This window comes from Tinamus guttatus, unplaced genomic scaffold (assembly GCF_059628265.1).
Source record: "Tinamus guttatus ecotype Peru unplaced genomic scaffold, ASM5962826v1 Tinamus_guttatus_pri_ptg000023l, whole genome shotgun sequence".
Lineage (NCBI taxonomy): Eukaryota > Metazoa > Chordata > Aves > Tinamiformes > Tinamidae > Tinamus > Tinamus guttatus.
The window spans coordinates 1,814,119-1,833,742 of record NW_028288557.1 but is presented as its reverse complement, the minus strand read 5'-3'; positions in this window follow the sequence as shown (position 1 = coordinate 1,833,742).

The window sequence follows — 19,624 nt, the reverse complement described above, 5'->3', positions numbered from 1 at the left end:
TTTTGGAAGGGCAAAAATCTGGCAGAAATAACGACGGATGGCTTATTAATTTCTTTACCTTCTGGAGGGCATATCAGGGAGGAAGATAGTGAAAGCAAGCCTGGGAACACCGTTTTTAGAGATTTTACCTGTAATCCACTAGTCAGCGCACCCAAGTCTTCTTGAAACATATCCATGCAGTTATACTGCAGTACGGAGAAGATAAAAATACCCTTTTATATGATCTTAAGCTGATGAGGAAACATGGAGCGTGTTCTCGCCAGACTCACTGCTGGGCATGAGGAGAAAGTGATGGGGAACGGTCAGCACGGACTAACCGTAGATCAACTGTCCAGCCTGACTGCCTACGGTCATGACACGACTGGATTTGGGGACACGGGGAGGGAGCGATGTCATTCACTGTGACTTTAGCAAGGCTCTCAGCGCTCTCCTGCATCATCCCCGCGTCCAAGCTGGCAGGCTGTGCTCTGGATGGGCAGGTACCTGCGGGACAGAAGGCCCTGGGGGTCTGGTAGGCAGCGAGCTGAGCGGGAGGAGCAGCAGGGCCAGCAGCGTGCTGGGCTGTGAGAAGCGGCACTGCCAGGACACCGAGGGACAGGTGTCTCCTCAGAGCTCCTCAGAGCACATGGAGATACTGGCTCCAGTTTTTCCTAAACAGGAAGGACCTGGACAAACTGGAAGCAGTTCAGTGGAGGCCACCAAGACCCCAGGGTGTGCAGTCTCCACCCTTGGAGGTTTTCAGGACCCAGCCAATGCCCAGAGCAACCTGGTCTGAAGCCCAGAGCTGGCCTTGCAACAGGCTGGCCTAGAGACCTCCTGTCCCCTCCAACCTAAATTTCTGGCAATTCCTATTTTCAGTAGTTACCTCTAGGTTAGATACTCGTATTATATAACTATGCAGTAGTTTCTGTCATTGCTGACCTCAGCAGTTCCTAAATACAACTTGGGAAACAGTAGCTACAACCCAGGACACCAACATATGCACCTCCAGTTCAAAGCCAGAGCATCACCACACGAAACAGGCTGAACACGCAACCCTTTCTGTGGATAAAGCCATGCACCCTTTTTACTGTCTTCCTGGAAAGAAGAAAGTTTGCTGCTCTGGAAGCCACAAAAACAAAAAATGCAGAAGGCAACTCAATACCCAAACTGACTTTTGAGAGGGAGGAAAAAGAAATTAACAATTGCTCCGGGCTTAGCTCTTGTATTTACAATTTAGCTGCTTTGAGCTTGAAGTAAAGGCTGAGTTACAAATCCCCGCAAAAAGGAATCTATAACAAAACGTTGGTAGACATTAACTACAGAAGTATGAGTGGGCCCATTATAATGTGCCAGTTGGCCCAAGAAGAAAATCCCAACCCTTCTTTGCAAGCAACAAGATGGGAAGAGATTTTTAAATACAGGCAGTCAAAACTGAACAGACTTTGCAGAGAGGCACAAGGACACGTATCTTGCCCGATTCTGCTCAGGTTTTGTTTCTTCCCCATTATTTATGTTGGCAACAGGCAAGGTGCAAGGGAACACGACTGCAGGGTGCTCTCGGAAGGATCTGGGAATGCCGGACCGTATTCTGCAGAGACCTGCAACCTGCCCATCTGTTCACAGGGAGGGATTAAACCAAATCCTGCTGAGCTTCCATAACCACAGGTCCAGCAGGAGCAGTAATTGGTTTATTAAAGTTTCTTTGATTGATAATTTTGCTGCAAATCCTCTCAAGGCAAGCTCTTTTGCAGCATTAATTTCCCCCCCTCCTCCCCAGCTCGTTTGCTGTGCAGCTCTGTAAATATTACGTGAATGAAGATCGTAGGAAACGGCTCCTGTGTACTCTGGTGCTTTACTAAAAATACCCGTTTCTCAGCAAACCCCTAAAGAACTCGCACAGTTCCTGTCAGAAAGTGCTACCCAAGATAGAGCAGCACGTTAGGGACCCGCAGCACTGACTACCTGCAAACACCTGATGCATTCAGCGGCCGCAGCGCAGCCCGCCGCGAGCGTTCGCTAGCCAAGCCGGGATTACCGGAGCGGGGAGATGCCCAAGGACACCTATTTAAAGCAGGGTTTAAGCGCCGCAGCCAGCGCGGTCACTTCTCGCCCGCGCTACGGTGCGGCTGTTGGCTACGGGAGTCCTGTCACCGAGTGACGAAGGGGACGTCCTCCACCTTGAGCCAAAGGAAACAAGGAGAACAAGGTGTATAGGCTGCTATACATCACCAGCCACTTCCGCTTGGATGTGGCAAAAACAGACCAGGAGCTTCTTAGCCCTTGGAGGAGAGAGGGGACATCTCAATGCCAAGATGGCCAGGCAGGCTGTGGGTGCCAAGGCCCCTTCCCAGGAGCGTCAGGTCACCGGCACCTCCTTGTGCACTTTGTAGCGCACACGGGATCCGCAGTGGCCTCCAGGGACTGAGGAGCAAGAGGGAGATGTGAGGGCATCCGACGCTCAAGACCTTGCCCAGGTCTTGTGGGAAGGAGCAGGTGGGTTGTTAAAACTTGGCTAATATTTAAAACAGGCAGGAGGACGCAGCAGTCACAGGCAGAACACGTGTATTATAGGAATTACACACAATACATACGGCTCCCTCCTGCCCTGCCCCAAGCAGCATCTTGCAGCGGGAGGAGGCAACACTCGAGCGACGTGTTCATCCTTGAGCAACAACTGGAGAAAAGCCCAGGGCAAAGTGAAACGTCCTTTGTAGCACAAAAGGGCAGCTTACACCTGAATATTAGTTTTTGTAAAAGATCCGCGCTCTCCTTAGCTGGCAATTTTTGAAAAGCTGTAATCCTATCCGGGGGGTTTCCCCGGCTGACTTCTCCAACATGAACAACAACAAAAAAAGCCCATTAGAGCTCCTTGTTTATCCCTGCGGTGCCTTCTCCCATACTCTGCTCACTGCTACCAACTGCCACGCTTGAGGCATTTAGTTAATTCGTCGCTTTTCACTGCCGGAAAATTTATTTTTCCAACGCCTTCTGCTCCGCATTCGTATGCCGGAGCTGAAGCGGCAGCACGAGGGACGCCGCTCTGCGGAGCCGCGCAGCCCGCGCGCCACTGCGCGACCCAGCACCCCCGCAGCGTCACGTGGGACACGGGCCCGAGAAGCTGCTCTCAGGAAACTACTGAAAAACTAAAATGCAACATTTTAATCAAGTACTTTTTGCTCTCCGACCTGTATGTCTTTTCCTGCAGGAAACCAGGGCAACCGCGGTCCAGGCATTGACGCTTCCAAGTGGATCCTCCTATGAATCCCACGGGAAACAGGAGAGGCTTCCGTGCGTGGTCCCACACGCTGCACACACGCTGGTCAGCAGGAGCCAGCTGCGTGTCGGCTCCTTGTCACTCCAGGCTAATTCCCAGGGATTAGGGAAGGAAATCCTTACCTTCTCCCGGGCCCGACGCCCTGCCGCCAGGGACAAGCGCTTTGCCTCCGCCTAGGCGCCCGCGCACAGAAAGGCAGGGGAGGTCGTGCAGTGCCCTCGCTGCCACCAAACACACCGGAGACACTCGAGCAACCCGTCTTGGAGCACCTGCCACCACGGCCACGTACGGCGGCCTGGATTAACCACGATCACGTGGACGGTGGGTACAAAACAAATCCACAAGCTCACTTCCCCACTTTGTCTGCTGTCAAGACACGACTGCTGGTCTAATTGCTCACTTTCTTCCTAAAAAATGGCCAAAGTGAGAGAAAATCCAGCTCATTCTCCCTGTTCCCTGGGCCTGCCTTTGAGTTTGAATTTATTTTTTCTCTTCTGTGAGTAAACATGAAGCAAGGGGTCTGAAAAGGAAACTGGCACTTCACAGGTCTGTTCCTGAGGAAAGGTAAGAGGAGAGGAAGACGTGGCCTCGAGTCCAAGGAACGGCAGCGCTGACATCTTCTCCCACGCGAAGGTCTCCACGCCGAGTAAGCGGGGAGCAAACTGCCTTTCCAGGGTCCATGAACCTGAGACAACAACTGAGACCCAGCACGAGCGCACAGAAAGGATCTTCTTCCCTTCTCTTACCCAGTCGAGGAAGGAAGATTGTCACCACTTACTGCTTGAGCTTCACCCCCCAGAATCATTTCCATGCTAATGTGTTGTTACGTGACAGACTTTGGGCAAGGGTCAAGGCGCTCTCAGAAGGAGGGATGCCACGCGGAATGGTAGAAGTTAATGGAAATATGTATAATGGATGCTGCAAAGAACAAAGGTTAGATTAAGAACACCTTTAAGTAGTCCCCAAATTCATTTTTATGTTGATTCAGGCCTTACAGGAATTAAGGTATAAAAGGCTTCAGACAGCAAGGGAGGCTGGGAAGAGCTTTTTCATATAGATAAGACAGGGACCGTTACCATAAGGGTATAAAATCCTCGGTGGACACCTCTCTAGCCTGCCCTCACGCTCCCTCCACACACTGCTCTCCTCCCCCACTCCTACATTTTATTCCTCACTGTTTCTGAGCTGGACAAAACGGCCCTGCTTTGCTCCTGTTCCTTCAGGTTCCTGACAGCTCCTGTCCCACCTCCTCTTTCTCCAGGTTAAAAAATAACAATAATAATGGGGAGGGTCAGGAACAACCCAGAAACAAGAGAAGCCCTGAACAGACCATGACTCGATGCTGAAGAAACCAGTGCTGCAGAACCTGGGAATTTTACTTGTTAAGGCCTGTGTTTAGGAGCATGAGGATGCTGGGCAGGCTCATGGTGCCCAGGACCTCCCACTCAGCCCAGCTGAGTGTATGTCCCCAGTAAATCTAGCGAAAATCTTGGAATTGAGGTAGCCTGGGGCACAACGGCAATCATTTTAATCCCCTACTGTGCTGCAACATGCAGTCCTCAGCCGCAAGAGAGGAATTTATCTGAAGAGTGTGCTTTCTAGACGGGTTCTATCTATTTTGTCTATGATATCAGCGGGCCAACATCAAACATGTTACAGTAAAACGAGCGCAGCTACAAAAGACTACAGGCAAACCCACGAAGTGCCTGCTGCACTGCTCATCTACGACATGCTGTGTCTGAAAGGAGATTGAGAATAAGAACAAATCACGTTCAGGAGACTCTGAATGTGAAGCCCTCAGATCTGGTGGCATTCTGGTTAACAATAACTGATTATCAGATTGTAACCTCTATGTAACGAGACAGCAGCTACTTAGCGAGGAAAAATTGAAATTTTGTTTGCATTCTATCAAAATATAATTGCCCAGAAACAAATACTCTATCGTTATATATTCAGAAGCAAAACGTAATTTGGAGACAAAGTCAACATCTTGAACCTTGTTTCATACCCCTTCCCTGTTAGCTAGAAATGACACGTTTTGGAATCACAGAGCTGGATGTGCTTCTTGGAAAGAGCTGCTGTACACGCACACCAAACCGGGATCCTCGAGAGGGGACAGCGCTGTGCCTCGTGATTCAAACAACTTCAACCTACGAGACTGACAGTGAGGATGACTCTGTGTTTTCTGTTTCAGACCACAACACTATTAGAAAATTAAGGGCTTGCTGAATGGAGCCCAACACAAACAGCGAGTCCTGTAGTTCACAGGGGTAAGTACGGCCACAGGCCTGTTCAGGATCACAGCACACGTTTCTGACCATTGCTACTACTTCTTGTTAGGCTCTTTGGTTTAAAAACAATAAAAAACTCCCGCAATTCTGTAACACACAACCATTTACACACACAAGCATTTGCTTTTCTAAGAAGAGAGCTTGTGAAGGACGAGCTCCCAGAGCGTGCAGAAACGGAGCTCCCTTCTTTTGCTCAAATACTCGCACGAGACAGTGAAGAGCGTGTGAAGAGGAGAGAAGGGGCCACTGCCTTGTCTTCCTTAGAGAACCTGGCTTAATATTAAGGCTAACACAGAAAAATGCTGCAGAGCAGCCCAGGAAAGGTGGAGACGGTCGGGATGGGAAGGTGGCTCTCCAAGACCAGGCCACCCACTAACCCTCTCCCCATCTTCTAGAAAGACCCAGGCATCCCCACGGCCACCGCGGGCTGAGCTCCGCCTGCCCAGGCCACGTTAACCGCTCGCTCCTTGCAGAGACATTGCAGGAATTTCCCAAGCCCACGCTGTCCAAAAGCAGCCGTGACGGCTTGCAGCGCTGACTGCCCGGTGCCACCAACCGGCCAATTACAACGAACGAATCGAGAGCTCGAAGGAGATGCTTCTACATCACAGCAGGTGCTTCTTTAGCCACTTAGCACAAAGGTGATATTAGCGCAAAGGGGCATTTTAGGAAATCTAAATGCCACTTTAGAGGTATTTAAGATAACTGAAAGGTTCTTTAGATGAATGGTACTTTTTTTCCCCTGCATTTCGGAGTCTTTTTCCTTGAGAAATGCAATCCTGAGTAGCACCCCACGGCCACCAAAACCCTTTGCGGGAACCTTCCGCACAAATTCATTTGCTAATGTCTCCTGTTAACTGATCCACGCCTGGCCTCAATCTTCTTTTAATCAAAGGGAGGGAAGAGGATACTTTAACTGCTATTATTAGGACACAGGATCTCTCCGCTGAATAAAAACACCACCAAAAAAAGAAGGAATAAAAGGCCTCTATTTCCCCTGGTTTCTTACAGGTTCCATGAAACATTTTGCAAGAAAATCAACATCCAAAAAAACTCACACATGTGAATTTGCAATGCTTGCAAATCTACATGGTGTAGAGTCATTTCTCCAGTACCTGCATTTGGGATGATTCTTGGATTAATACAGGAAGAAAAAAGAAGTTTGATTTTTAACCTTTTGCAGTCAGAAAACAAAGTTTTAGTTCCTATACCCTCCTGCGGAGCTCTGGCTTTGGCAAGCAGGCTGGATTTGAGGCGGTTTATCCAAGACAAGGGAAAAACAACTGGGAGACAAGAGCAGAGCGAGGCCCAAGAGATTCACTAGCCCTGCTGCATCACGGAAAAATTGAGGCCGGCAGAAGGAAGGCTCCCTGTCCCATTCCTAAAAAAAGTTGCTCCTAAAAAAACACTTCCACCTCTGAACAGGATCATGGGTTTCCTTATGCCTGTAATTTTTGTAAATGTGCAAGAATCGCAATTCTTGTAGAAATAGTAATTGCGACAATAAGCTTTTTAGCTCAAGTATTTCCTAAATGACGTGCTAAAATGTTTAATGCCCGAGAAAAACAATGACATATGTGAGTGCTTCCTTACCCAGAGAGCTTTATAATTAACTTTGATGCTGGAAGTGATGTGCATATAACTGGATTATGCACTTAAAGTTCACGTTGCGCAGGTTAGCTAGGCCAGTTGCACATACTGCAAGAGCAGCACAGGTTGCCCTTCCTTCTCATATTTATAACTCAGCCTACATAATTTAGAGATGTCGAATGATTCACAGCTACGTTCACAAAGAATTTGGAAATACATGGAAATGTATTTAAAGGCCTGAACAGAGACTGGAAAAAAAAGAAGAATCTGCAACACTTCTGCATGTTCTTCATTTAATTTTCCTTTTCCCCACTTCACTTATGAAGAGCTGCAAATCCACAGGAAAGCATGTTTTCTTAATACAGAAATACCTGCAGATTAATTTAATAACCACACCACAATTTTTAAACCTCAACAATTTTCACCTAGCTGTTTTTTCTGGCAAAATGCTGATTAACAAGAGGATGTGCAGTAAGACTGGATCTGAGTTACAGCTGTCCTGAATTCAAATCAGGGGGAAACATCTCTCAGTTTTCATCATCAAGGTTGTTACATGGTTGTAATCCAAGGTTGAATTCCAGGCTTGCACGGCACACGCTGCTCATGAGAAGCCGACTGCATAACAGACCAAGTCACACCAGGAATTTCCCTGTGACTCCTGAGTTATTCATGGGCAGCAGTGGCTGCTGCCTGCACGTTCAGGAAAGGGAAAAGCAGGCGCTGGGAAATGAGGCAATGCCATAAAGCCCAGGCAACCAGTGACAAACTGCCCCAACGCCCCCTCCTTCCAGGCATGGGGAGGGCCTAAAGCCTCACACAAAAGCACCTCTGCTTTTTTCCTTATCTGTTACTACATATGTATTAAGTAGAGTTGTGTTTCTTCTCACAAAGAGGTTGTTTAGCTTTTATTTCTTCTAAATATCTGCCTGAGAAACACTCACCATGAATGAAGCCCCTGCATTTATGCATTCTGCTACCAACTGGAGAGACTTCTAAAATTACTTATATCTTGGGGAAAAAAATCACACCGACAGTATGAACACTATGGAAGAAGCTGCATTAGGAGCAACTGGAGAGTTCCTGGTGAACTGCACTAGTCCTGCTGAACACCTCCCTTTTCAGAGGCCAGGCTCTGTAGTCTAGCACTTACACTGAAAAAAATGTTATGGAGAAAGCCTAAAATAGTGTATTTGGGTCCATATCTAAGCAAGCTAAGAGATAGGAGAACAGACTATTACGTATGGACATAAACACAAGATAAATAGTGTGGAAGGAGTGTTTGTGGAAGAATTGTTTGAAAGCAGGAACTGAGAGGAAAACTAGGGCCTCACACAGCTCTGGCATTACAGAGGCCTGCTTGGGGTGCTACACAGTTGCCACTTCCAGGATGGTTGGTAGGCACGGACTCTGCTCCTCCACGGTTCCCTGGGCAACGCAATCTGCCCTCCTCGCAGCTGCAAAAGGGAGTAACGGAGGACGGAGCGGGGTGAAGGCTCCGCGGCCAAACTCTGTTGCACTCCCTGTGCTGGGCTGCTGATAAGCCGCACAGTGGCTGTCTAATGAGAGATATACGATAACAAGTCCGGTGCTGAGCCAGCAAAGGTGGCAAATGATGAACTTTGCTTGAACTTTGCTCATTATAATGTGAAAACCATACCTCCATCCCAAAAGTTACCCGCCTCCGAGGTACGACCACCCCTCACTGAGCATGCGCTCTAGATTTTCGGTGGACTGTACCTTTAAATGAAAGCGAGAAACTTTTTCACCAATCAATAACAATATTAAGTATGACTAGTCACTCAAGCTCCACCTGAATGTAAAGAAAAGTATAAAAGGTGAACTAAGGATGAAAAGTCTGGGGGGGAAGAAACCATCGTAACTCCTGGGTCAGTCGACAGGCTGAGCCCCCTTCCCTCCCCTCGCGCTGGGACGCTGCCTGAAGAGACTAAGAAGCGAGAGGGAAGAATCCATCATAAATTCTGGATCAGCTGATGCGCTGATCCCCCTTTCCTCCCCTTGCGTCAGAATGCCGCCTGAGGAGACTCGAGACTGAGAGCCCTCTCCCATCTTCTGGGGTGAGTGATGATTGCACATTTGTACATCAGAGCTAGCTAAAAACCCCACGCTCTAGTAGAGAATTTCCTGTACTGACATCCGAAACCTGCTTTGTAAATGTTGCATTTGAATAAATCATACTGTTTGTGAACTCGACTACTTGTTTGGGGGGAGGCGATCGGACCTACGGTCCATGGACTGTTCGTGAATCCGATACTGCCAGAGTCGAGCTCATAGTGGATCACACTATTTGGGAACTCGATTCGCTCCTAGGAAGGCGATCGGACCTACGGTCCACGACTGTTCGTGAATCCGATACTGCCAGGGTCGAGCTTATAGTGGATCACACTATTTGGGAACTCGATTCGCTCCTAGGAAGGTGATCGGACCTACAGTCCACAGACTGTTTGTGAATCCGATACTTTTTTTTGATATCTCCTTCCCCCCCCACCACCACTACCACTACAGCTTTCAACTGCAACATTTTCAACACAAAATTTCGGCAGGATGTCGATAAAGGAATTCCTACGGAGACAGAAATGTGGTCCCTCAGAAGGTGGGGAAGATTGGGCCAGAGATAATTGGTCAGATCCTGAAAACGTTTTGCAAAGAATGGAGGAATGCCATGCTAAGTTTAAGGACGGCAAAGGCAAGGGTGTTATTTGTGCTATTCTGGGCGGTTGCTTAATTCAGGCGCAGAAGGACTATAAAATATTTGAGAAATTGAAATTAGATTATCAAGGTAAGAACTCAGAAATTCAACATTTGCAGTATGAATTAGAGAAGGAAAAGAGACGTACCCAGTTACTGGAACAGCGAATTGAAACAATGCTGATGCAGGCACCCCGACCCCCTAATATGCGGCAAATCAGAAAGTTAATTACTAACACTGAGCCTGAGGACTGGGACGGGGACATATGGGGAGATCCAGATAAAGAGATACAAGAAGAATCCTCAGAATTAGTGGCTGTTTGGCCGCTGATAAAGACCGAAACATCTGAAGGTCCCCGAGGTCGGAATCCCCGCACCACAGTTCGGACTACTCCTTATTCAGGTTCAGAATTAGGAGAACTGCAGACTAAATTTTCAAGAAAGCCTGGGGAAACCGAAACTGAATACTTGTGGAGAGTTTCCCTTTCAGGTGGCGACAGAATATTGTTAGACAGAGAAGAATCTTTAGGCTTCTGGGGACCAGGAGTGTTTCTAGATGAGGGGTTCCCAGATGATAATCGATCTATTACTGCTCGAGTTGCTTACTGGGCAGGGGGAATAGACCCCAGAGAAAGAGGCGAGCCACTAATAATCAAAGTTAGGGGACTGTCTGACTTATCAGAGGCAATGCAGAAATCTGCTTGTATTCAGGCAATGTATGACCGAGGACGCTTTGATGGCTCCGTTAATGGCTCCGGTAGACCCAGTCCACCTAAGGCCCCTTATTAAGGGCCTGCCTGACACAGCAAAGATATATATGCAAAATTTAAAGGAAAGGGTCATTCGGGCCCAACAGCATAATGATCAGAACCTTCACACACCCCCAGCACACGTTCCTACTTGGGCAGAGCTTTTACATGACATGGTGAGTTATGGACGAGAGATGGCATGGTCAGACCCTGAGCCTCTATCAGAACAATCAGGGAGAGCTAGGAAGGTATTTCACACAAGAAAATTGGAGGGTCGACCATACCCAAAACATGAACTGGAACCCTTTCAGGGTCTGCCGGCATCAGTAAATCAAATTAACAGCCCTCTGCGTAACGATTTATGGCGACAAGCATTAGCTTTAGGAGTGCCCCGCGCTATGTTGCAGGGGCAATCCACTAGCTGCATCAGAAAATTGGTTGAAATCCTGGAACGCAGAGCAACTGAATCTCCTCCTCCAAGCAGACAAGACAAGAACCCCCCCTCTGCCCCTGCCTCTGACAGAACAAACAATCCCTTTGCGCCTCTAAGTGAAGAGTTTAGGAGATCAAAAAACTAAGCAATGCGGATTGGGATTCGGGCCGCCCAACCCGCATGATACATATTTTTCAATGGTCTGAAAACAAAGAACCCTATATATCAATTCCTGTTGGTCCAAAAAAACTTAGTCTAGAATTTTTGATTGATACTGGAGCACAAATTAGTGTTCTGAACAAGTTGCAAGCAGAATCATTAGGAATTAAACCCTCTCAAAAATATATTGTAATTAGTGGAGTAACAGGTGCTAAAGAAAAATGCCCACTTGCTAGGACACAATTATGGTTGCCTGGGGAAAAGAGGATGACAGCTGTGGATGTGGTACTGAGTTCACACCCTGGGAACATTCTAGGATACGATGTGCTTAGAGGAAAGCGATGGTATCTGCCTAATGGTAGTGTTTGGAATTTTGGAGGAAAGGAGCAGGAAAGCATAACGGTAGGAGTGCTGGAAGTAACACATGCCCAAATGCCATGCACATGCCATGCACAAATAGGAACTAAGAAAGCTGCTGCTTAGCCTGCCGTCAGTAAATGGCATTTAAACAGCCACATTTAAATAACAGAGATTAACATCTCCTTCAACTGGATAATTTTATTTTAAAAAAAGGGGTTTTATAAACCCCTACTGTATTCTTGGGACCTCCCTTTACACGTCAGTCCTTATTTCTCAGGATGCTCTGAACTGCTCCATGAAGACAGCACCTCCTCACCACTGCACACACCTGAATTAGTACCAAGGGGCAGGCAGAAACGCCATCCTCGTTTATTTGGTTACTTCTACTTTGCCTTCCGTTCCTACCCAACGTTTGATTTTCCCCTTGATTATCAAAGGACACTTAGACTGCCTTTTCCATTCAAAAAACACCTGTCTTAAACCTAGCTTATTATTTCAGACCCAACACCGTGGTATTCCCAAATACAACACAGGTGGCAGCAGGATCACGGGTTCCACTCTCCTTTCTTGCTTCAGCCTCCATGTTCTCCTGCAGCGTTGCCTTCCACAGCTCCATCCTTCAGGAGTTCTTCGCCAAACATCTTAATGGAATTCCAACACAATGCAGCGTATTCTCCTTTCAGGACGCCACAAAGTTTTTCATGGAAAATCTGTAAGATGCAGGCAGGAGCCAGCACTGTCCTGGTGGCAAGGGCCAAGGAGGGCAGCAGGGAGGATGGATGGGCAGGGACGCTGCCGGGGACCATCACGAGCTTCACAAGCTCCACGAGCTCCCGTCACAGCCCTTTTGCTGCCTTCTAGCTGCATTTTAATTAAACTGGATTTTAATTCCACTTAAGAAAAATTGCACAATGCATTTTTGTCTTATACCGCCTCCTGCTTCCCTTGCTCAGCGTCTCTCCATTGGCACAGGCATCCGACTGCCCCTCATTTATCCTTTTGTCTCCCTTCAGAATTAACATTCGTAAATCAGAAATCAAATCTGTATCAACTCATTTCCATTACAATGGATGGAGCCCTTTCATATTTGTCCTTCTCCTCCACAGCCCGACATACCTGACTGGCTGTTCTGCCAGATTTTGTCCCCTGAAACCTGACTTCAAACTTCCTCGGAAGGCTGCCGGCCCTTCCGCGAGGGATTTCAAACTCGCCGTGCCCCAGACCTTGCCCTCAGACCCGGCCAGGTTTGCTCCCCTCCCGGGTGAGCATCGACAGCAGCAAAAACCCCCCTGGCCAAGGGGGGCTGAAGGTAACTGTGCCCCTGCTATTAAGTCATGGCTTGCCCAAGTGATGCTTTTCCTTTTAATTCCAACAGAATTACATAAATGAACCCTCCTCCCTGAAATTCCAAACAACTGAACCATCTGTAAAAGCAAACTCAAGTACTCTCATTATTTGCAAGCAGTTATTTGGGCCTGTACTATGCTTCAAACAACCGGGAACCTCCGTTGCAGGAGAGCTGCAAAGTCTACGACAAAAATTCCAGTGTGAAAAACACCAAGGCGAAGAGTTAGAGGCGATAAGTCACCCAAAAAGCACTGGGGTGCTAAAGCAATACGAAGCCACTGCAAAAAAAACAGCCAAATTCAAGGAGGAAAAAAAAAAAAAAAAAGAAGAGTTCACGTTTCTCCCTAGGCTTTTATATCTGGAGAGCCACAGAGTACATGAACTGTTAAGGCAAATATTTCTAGAAGTCTTAAATTCTGTTTTTCGTCCCCCCCCCCTTTTTTTTTTTTTCCTTTTTTGGTTAAAGCAGTAGTGTTGGAATGGGATCTTTATTCAGTCTGCTTGGATTTCCTTTGCAAGGTAAGCACAGAACTGAAGAAACTTGATTTGTTGGAAACTGTTTTTAAAAAAGAAGGTTTTAAACAGGTAACACTGGTTTAAAATAAATGAAAAAAAAGCACAAGAAACAAAAACAAGTGTTTAAAAAAATATGCATCTGTAAATGCCAAACCTGCGATTTTAATTCAGGGCAGAACAGCTGCCTGTCCTGGTTCGCAAAGCGGTGGCAGGCTCTCCAGCTTTGATTACAGCTTCAAAGAGGTACCCGATATTTATTCTCCTGGGAAGCAGAAGTCTATCACACCCCTTTGATGTCCTGTTGCATAACTGAGAATGCCAACTTTATGGGAGGAAAATTAAACAACACCAGCAGCAAGAAAAGCTCCTTTTCCGAAAGGAGTGACTTCATTAGCGGTGAGTGACACCTGAGCTGGGGAGAACGTGAGAGAGGGAAGCCCCGTCGAAGGGGTTTGCTCACAAAATTAAGCTGCCAAAGGATGAGGTTACTGTTTCTCCTCTGAGAAGTGGCTTAGCAGAAGTGTCCTTCCCCGCAATTTCTTTTACCAATACTGAATTTTGTACTGTGAATCTGGTCCAAAGCCCTGGAAAGCAGCGGTCCTCCCCCTGAGCATCCTTCCCAAGGGAGTGGAGGCCAAGAAGGTCTTCACAGTCTCGAGACCAGAAACCACAGCGAGCTCAGGGGAGAACTCTGGAGGAAGGACACCCAGTCTGGAGATCAGTCCAGCATCACACTACCTTTTTCCTTCTGGGAATGGGCAGTGATGGCCTTCAGCGTCCTGCAGAGCTGCAGGTTGGAAGAGAGTCTCCAATAAATGCCCCAAGTTGAGCATGAAAATTATCCCTACCCCATTCCCAGCAGCTGACGCCCCAAGGGCTCTGCATGTCCCAAGGGATCTTCCCAGCTTGCTCATCTCTTCCCAGCACCATGGGCACTCAGTAATTGCCCCCGTCATGATTTTCAAGACAAAAATAACATCTTTTTTGGTGTTTGAGCCTGAGTAGACATCCCCTCCGTCCTTCAGTTTGGAAGGGATTTGGCCCCAGTGGAATGGGAACTTGGAAACAGGCAGGACAGCACACTTCCAAAATGTAATTCTTACCACAACACAGGCTCAGGCATTCACCACAGTAAAGTAAAACCAAATACTCGCTCCCAACACTAAATTAGAGGAGCTAACAGGAGCCTACAGGATATTCTTCCTTGTAATTTCCAGGAAAGCCTTGCTAAGTACACTCAGCATCAACAGCGCCAAGCCATTTCCTTGATTTACTGAAGCCATAAAGTTGTCGACAGGCAGTTCAAAGGGGTTTTGCCTCCTACAACTCCTCCCCTAAGCCGCACAGTCAAATAGTCACTTGTTAGTAGGTCTTTATGGAGGAGACCAGCAAATAGTGAGTTTGAAACAGGTTTATGAATTAAAATTCAGCTTTCTGTTGGAGGCTTTAAATTTTCACCTCTTCTTGGAGCTCCTGGGCAGAATAACCCACAATGAGTTCCACAAATGCTGGAAAAAGAGAATACAGGAGAGAGGGAAGGGATGAGGAAAGAAGAGAATAGGGGCTCATATCATTCCATCCTCTTGGTGCATTAACTACGTTAAATATTTATCGATGTATAAGGAGCAAAATACACCGTGCTCGTGTCTGGAGCAAAAACGCAAACTCCTTTCTGTGCTCCTTTAGATACTGGCTTCAAGGAAGCACTGTTTTAAAGAAAAAAGCTCCTGAACTTAATTTTACAGTGCAAAAAGAGACAGGTGGAACAAGAAAAGAAGCTCAGAAAAGAATACTACAGGCACAGAATAATTCGTTAAGTCTCCACTAGCTGCTTAGGCAGCATTCAGCTGCTTTTTAGAATAAAAATAATGCCAAAAAAAACCCCTCAAAATGTAAAAGAAGATAGAATCTGCCTCTCTGAAAGCGAGACGTCCTTGCAGGATGCCTGCAGACTACGGAAAGGCAAGTTCTGCGGCGCAGAAGCACAGACGCTCTTTCATAGCCATCAAAGAACACGCTTTGTGGCTCACAGGTGCACAAATAAATGGGCTCGATGCATGTTAAATTCCAGCGCCGGCCGCCTGTGCAGCACGGAGGAGCAGCCGACACGCCAAGGCAGCGGCGCCCGCCCCGCAGGGCGCCCGGGCGCAGGCGCGAGTGGCCGCTGCCCCTCGCGCTGCGGGTTCCGCCGAGCGCTGCCCTTGGCCGAGCGCTGCCGCTGCCCCTCGCGCTGCGGGTTCCGCCGAGCGCTGCCCTCGGCCGAGCGCTGCCGCTGCCCCTCGTGCTGCGGGTTCCGCCGAGCGCTGCCCTCGGCCGAGCGCTGCCGCTGCCCCTCGCGCTGCGGGTTCCGCCGAGCGCTGCCCTCGGCCGAGCGCTGCCGCTGCCCCTCGCGCTGCGGGTTCCGCCGAGCGCTGCCCTCGGCCGAGCGCTGCCGCTGCCCCTCGCGCTGCGGGTTCCGCCGAGCGCTGCCCTCGGCCGAGCGCTGCCCTTGGCCGAGCGCTGCCGCTGCCCCTCGCGCTGCCGCTGCCCCTCGTGCTGCGGGCTCCGCCGAGCGCTGCCCTTGGCCGAGCGCTGCCGCTGCCCCTCGCGCTGCGGGTTCCGCCGAGCGCTGCCCTCGGCCGAGCGCTGCCGCTGCCCCTCGGCTTGGCCAACGCCAGGGATTAGCCTGGCTGAACACACCCGACACGCCGAACCCAGAAAGCAAGCTGGAACCTATCTCTAAGCCTCACTGCTCCTGCTGTTTCCTTTCATCTAGCGCCTTCCAACCAGCAAAGGCTTTTCCAAATTCATTCCAATAAAATTTTCAAGATCTTGATTCAATCGCCCTTTTTTTTTTTTTTCTTTTTTTTTTCTTTTTAAGCTCCCCATGCCTGTCCAGTCTGGCGGGCTGAGATTCCCCCCGTTCAGCTGCATTTTAACCTGGTGGGAGGCTTATGCCGCTGCCACCATGTCCCCAGAGCAGGTGCCAGTGCCCCTCTGCCGTGCCTGGCCAAACCCAAGCTGCGGTACCTTCAAATCGGGCCGTACCGCCCAGGCACCTTCCCACTTCATAGTGAATGCCTTCAAATAGCGGCCAAGACTTTCCACGTTCTTTAAGTGGGCAGAATTCCTGCCTGTGACTGCTCTTTCTGGAAGGACTCATAATCCCTCCCCTCACTTGGAGCTTCACTTTTGCACATCCAGAATAAGCGGCCACAGCCACATGGCAAATTGGATGTTTAAGCACCAATTACTCCTAAGTAGCGATAACGGAACAAAACCATGTGCTTTGCTACACGGTGAAGAAGTTCTTCATGAGCTGAATAAGATTCAAGCAGAACTTCAGTTGCCGAGCCTGTGAAATCTTCTGTAACTGTATCTTGAAAGAGGAAAATGAATTTATGGATATACGTAAGATAAATCACGGAGATAAGGATCACCTATAAATCCTGGGCTACACGATCACTGCGCCAGAAATCCATGATCAATCTTACTCTCCCATTTAGGACAGAAATACTGATGTATCCAGGGTGTCTCGGCAAGGCCGAATTCGTGCCCTTCGCAGGCGACTGCCCTCACCGTCCCCCGCACCGCAGCGGGAGCTGGGGTAACCACGACCGCCGGGCTGAGGACGGAGCCATGGGAGCTACGAAGGTGCTCGGACACCCCCAAAGCAGGTGCTGGGACAGGGGAGGGCGACCCCCGAGCAGCCCCACGGGGCACCGGCAAGCTGACACGCGCCAGCGCCAGCAGCACCTACGGGATGACAGCAGCACTCGCTGCTCAGCTCGGGCAGAGCAGCACCAACCAGGCCGCCCCACGGCCACATCGGCCCCTAGTCCAAGGGCGCTTGTGAGTAAAAGAAAACAAAGCCACAGAAATGGACACAAATACAGTTTAAAATCTGGGATCTCCTCTAATTATTTCTCCCCCTTGAAAGCCTTCGAGGTAATTCTACAGGTTAATGCAATGGGATTTTTCCTCCCGCAAATCCCACGCTCTCTTGCGGATCCTTTTTATTGCAAATCAGGAATACGTTACCAGGCTTCCCAGCAACTAACCCCTTGCCAATGGAGAATGCAAAGCTCAGGTGAAGGCTTCTATCAGGCAAAACAACCAGGGAGCCGGAAGGTAAAAATATTATGTTGGATACAGCATAAACGTCCTTACGTTTTAAGCAGCTAAAAAAGCAACAGCTGCTTTTCTGATTCCTATGCCTGAAGCTACAGACTCACCTGAACTCCTGAGGCTTTCTTCATGCTCCAGGAGAGCTCGTCCCAACGCCACGAAGGGACTCCTAGGGGAACGGAAAATTGGGGACATGTTACTCATGTAACACAGCACAACTGAATGATTTTTTGTTCCTCATTCATTCCCTGCTGTCCTGTTCTGAAAGCCATCACACATATTTACATAGCCAAGTATATCTATGCATCGGATCACATCGGGTTTTGAAGACTGGTGCCTTTTGTCTTCCTTACCCTTCCTTCAGCAATGTCAGGCATGAAAACAAGCAGCAGCCTGGGCTGTTTTGTCTTGTCACGGAGGTTCTTTGCACATAAGCAGCTCAGGTACGTAGGATGCTATCTGATGTGTATAATCAAGATGCTCTTTCAGAAACATTGCTGACTTAGTGGCATAAAACAGACAAGAAAACAAAAATATCTTGAAGGACCGCCGTGTGAGCGACGGGACCGTTTGGTCAATATGGTCCGCTTCAAAACTTCACGTGTTCAGGTCAAAGACCTGCTTAAAAAGCAGAGAAAATTGGATTTCACCTTATTAGTTTCAAAACCATCTAAATTATGGTTTTTTTTTTTCTCCAGCTTCGTAGTAATAAAACCTGCACACGTGCCTCGGAGCAGGCAGGTATGTGTAAGCTCAACATTAGTTTAAGGTAGTGGAGAAAGTGGGTAGAAAATAATATATTATGTAACCCTAGAGCAATAATTAAGTATATTCTAACTAAAGAAGCAACAGAGCACAACTTCCCCATCAAGTGCATTGAGACATAGGCTTATTCCCACAGCCAAGGGCCCTACAGCCCAAAAGCCAGATCTCTGCATGTGGCAATACTCTTTATGCATCACATGAGAGTCTAAGAAATATCTTGCACGTGAACATCTAGTGTCTACCAGTGCCTATCACACGTGGCACGTAGGACGTGTGTTTGCCATTATTCAATGGCATACAACCATTTGTAGCTTGTTTGGTTTTTTCCTTCTTCCCTTCCGTGGGGAAAAGGGGAGATCTAAACCTGCAACATGGGATGAGGTGCCAGGGCAGCAGCCGGCGATGCTGGCAGTGTTATTGCAAAAGGAAACCGTGCAGGGACGCAACGAGGAGAGCTGCTGCTGGTGCATAAACTCAATCACCTCCTTGCTTGCAAAAATCCCTTCTGCTACTGCTTCCCTGGGGCTTTTTGGTTGCAGCAAACTCCACGGGTGGCCTGCGCAGGCCTGAGGCGCCCTCTGCAAGCGGAAGGCACAGAGAGAACCCGAACGGGCCTTCTCCCCCGGGCGCGGGCTACGAACAGGGAGGAGGTGAAACCTCTCCAGAACCGCTCTGCTTCGGGCGGGCTCCTCCGGGACGGAGCCGAGCGCAGCGCTGAGCTCCGCTGCGGAATCGGCACCCCCGAGACTCGCGCTGCACCAAGGCCAGGGAATGTTAAAGGCCGTGACTCAAACGAGAATGTGATTCCGCACAAAAACCGCCATGAACACACTAAATTATGGCTCACTACCAAGCGTGATTAGGCTAAGTGCATCCTGCTGAAAGCACTGGGAGCTCAAAGGTTTTGCTTCATCTGCCCCCCCAGCCATCCTTCTTATATTACTTATCCTGGGAGCGTAGGATTTGCAAAGGAGAAACACAGACATGTCTTTATGGAGCTGATGGGGCTGTGGCAAGGCTGGGGGGTATTGAAAGCACTGCTGCTCGAGATAGATAGTGCAGTTTTTTAGGATGAGTTTTTGCTTTCTTTAGTTTTTCCTCAACAAGAAAATAGAGGATAATTAGAAGAAGACATTATTGTAAAGCAGCCGAAAGGAAGAGAACAGAGCTGGCACCCAAACGAAGGCATTTCGCAACTTGAAGCTACAATTCAGCTTTCTGTCCTTCTTTTGTCCTCATTTTTGTACCAGGAAGCATGTGGCAGAGCCTGCGAGCCAGCTGGTAAGCAGGGAACAGCGAGCCCAAGGCGCCACATGGCTCAAGCACGTCTTGGTGGCTGGATCCC